At 31.4% G+C, this 2,109-nt stretch overlaps 1 non-coding gene and 1 pseudogene across 1 annotated transcript; both read left to right on the top strand.

Moving 5' to 3' along the window:
* Positions 1-419: 419 nt before the first annotated feature.
* On the top strand, positions 420-537 carry LOC141654438 (5S ribosomal RNA). The gene has a single exon (XR_012547998.1). It is a non-coding gene; the product is annotated as a 5S ribosomal RNA (ribosomal RNA).
* Positions 538-799: 262 nt separating this feature from the next.
* Positions 800-918, top strand: LOC141654108 (5S ribosomal RNA; annotated as a pseudogene).
* The last annotated feature ends 1,191 nt before the right edge of the window (positions 919-2,109 follow it).

Below are 2,109 nucleotides of genomic sequence, written 5' to 3'. Positions count from 1 at the left end.
TCATTACCGATATGTGTGGACCAGTTGACTGTAAAATATTACATCCCACATGTATTCTTAAAATGAGATTTAAACATGTGATCATCATGATCGACAGTTGTGATCGCATTATTGTCGGAGGACACATAATCCAACATTGGGAAGGCCTCGTGTTGCAACTTTTTTTTTTCTAATTTTCGTTATTCCTTTAATTGTTTTTTTCTTTTTTTCCCATTATTTATTAACCGCTTAAATTGCGTAGATCTTGAAATAATAAATTTCAAAAAAAATCCGTCCAAATCGGACATTCCAAGAGAAACTTACGGCCGGTCGAGGACACGAAGGCGTGACGGGATATCGAGAGGACGACATGAGCTCAGTTTATTTTGAGCAAAGGCTGGATATGAGGTAATATAAGCAAATTTGTGATGGAAGTGTATGAGTGCGATCATACCAGCATTAATGCACCGGATCCCATCAGAACTCCGCAATTAAGCGTGTTTGGGGAGAGTAGTACTAGGATGGGTGACCTCTTGAGAAAGCCTCGTGTTGCACCCTTTTTTTTCTAATTTTCGTTTTTCCTTTAAATTGTTTTTTCTTTTTTCCCATTATTTATTAACCGAATAAATTGCGTAGATATCGTCGAAATAATAAATTTATAAAAATAATCTGTCCTAATCGTACACTCCGAGAGTAAGTTACGGCCGGTCAAAGACACAGAGGCATGACGGTATATTGAGAGGACGATCGGAGCTGAGTTTATGTTAAATAAAAGCTAGATTTGAAGTAATATAAGCAAATTTGTGATGAAAATATATGGGTGCGATCACATACCAGCACTAATACACCGGATTCCATCAGAACTCCGTAGCTAAGTGTGCTTGGGCGAGAGTGGTACTAGGATAGGTGACCTTCTGGAAAGGCTTTGTGGTTCAGCCTTTTTTTTTTCATTTTCGTTGTTCCTTTAATTTTTTGTCGGAAGTTATAAATATTGAGAGATACGAATATCTACAATTTGTAAGCAAATCTATAAATATTATTAAAAGGCTAGATATTAAACGCCACGTAGACAAATGTGACATGGCAACAATTAATTGTGACGTGGTCCACGTGGAAATACTAGCATAGTAGTACACATGAAAAAAAAAAATTATCAATTCCACATTTAAAAGTTACTCTCATAATTAATGGTAAAAAAAACTAAATTTAGATAATTTTAATTTCATAGGATAATTTTTAAATCACTCTCATGCAAAGTAGATTTAATAATAATAATAATCTATAAATATAATTAAAAAGTAAGCCAAACTATCAACCATCAACTATATGTCTTATTTTAATTTCATAAGATAATTTATAAACCACTCTCATGCAAATCTTTTACATTACATTTCTCCTTGTTGTATATTTATGTATGTAAAATCAATAACTCTATAATCTAAATACAAAATCTATATATCTAACTTAAAGGCATGCTAAATTACCTATCATAATCTACATGTCATATCTATACAATAATATAAAAAGGCTACCTTGAGCATATGTATAAGACATGTGACAGCGTAGAATCACTAATAAGAAACTTTCATTTGATAATATGTGACTAATTAATAATATTCATTCATAGAATTAAGATAGAATACTTATTATCACGTTTATGACCCCTTATTCATCTCTAACTCTTCATTTTCTCTTTAGGTCTTCCTTTTCCTTTTTGATGATTCCTTTCTCCCCCTAACATTTAACTCCTTATTTGATGCTAAGTTAATATAAGTAAAGTCTTTAAAATAAGCACTTTTATTTTTTATCCTCTTTTTTCTAACCTTTTGGCATATTCATATGTTATCACTACTACAAATATAGGCAATAACAACGCCCCATTAACAACGCATATTAACGTTTTATATGTAATACCGTTGTTAATCAGGTTAGTATATTTTGGCGCAATTCTATGAAAAGTAATAACAACGGTTATTTCTTTAAAACCGTTGTTATTAGTAATCACAACGGGTTTCATTTTAGAACCGTTGTTAATAGTTGAAAAGTTATAACAACGGTTATTTATTTAAAACCCTTGTTATTTCTTTTAACAACAGTTTTTTTGCATATAACCGTTGTTATTACTTTTAA

This window comes from Silene latifolia, chromosome 4 (genome assembly GCF_048544455.1).
Source record: "Silene latifolia isolate original U9 population chromosome 4, ASM4854445v1, whole genome shotgun sequence".
NCBI lineage: Eukaryota > Viridiplantae > Streptophyta > Magnoliopsida > Caryophyllales > Caryophyllaceae > Silene > Silene latifolia.
This window is presented reverse-complemented; position numbering and strand designations above follow the sequence as displayed.